Below are 685 nucleotides of genomic sequence, written 5' to 3'. Positions count from 1 at the left end.
GCACAATAACAAACGTATTTATTCCTCCGTGCTTTCAAAGGCATCAACAGAAGGGAATCATTAAAAATGTAGGGGAAAAGAAACCACTAGGCTGCAGCTTTGGTGTCTACGCAGACAGTTCTGGAAAAGCGCTTAGGGAGAGTGTAGGGAGCAGCTCTGACGTCAGCGGCAGCCATCGGAAGTCAGGTCATGTTCTACAAAAGCAGTGACGCACGCCCGGCAGCACCCGCGGGGCAGGAGGGCGCCATCACCAGCCTCGCGGGTCCGAATCGCACGCGTCCGAGGCCGCTCTCCCGTGAGGAGAGCCCGGCGTGGACCGGCGTGACGGCCCCAGCGTGCTGCGGCCTCTCCCCGAGGGCTCCTCCACAAGGATCCCTGCGGGGGCCGGGCTCGGCCGTTGCCGCTCGGGACAGCCATCCCCTCGAATTCGCGCTCGCGGTCCCTGCCTTCACTTCCCGGGTTGGGAGGCGGGCGACGGCGCGCGAGATGAAGGAACTTGCGTTCCCCGGCGCCGAGGCGGCAGCAGCGCCGTGCACAGCGGCTTCTGCGCGCGGCTCCCTGTTTCCTGGTTACGTGCACGCCGGCAGAGCCAAAACCTGCGGCCGAAACTCCCGCTTCTGCGGAAGGATTAAAGGGCGGGAGCACTATCGGGAGACGTGTCAAACTCAGCGCGCCTCATGGCGGC

This window comes from Rhinopithecus roxellana, chromosome 2 (assembly GCF_007565055.1).
Source record: "Rhinopithecus roxellana isolate Shanxi Qingling chromosome 2, ASM756505v1, whole genome shotgun sequence".
NCBI lineage: Eukaryota > Metazoa > Chordata > Mammalia > Primates > Cercopithecidae > Rhinopithecus > Rhinopithecus roxellana.
The sequence above is the reverse complement of the archived record's forward strand: the minus strand, read 5'-3'. Positions refer to the sequence as shown.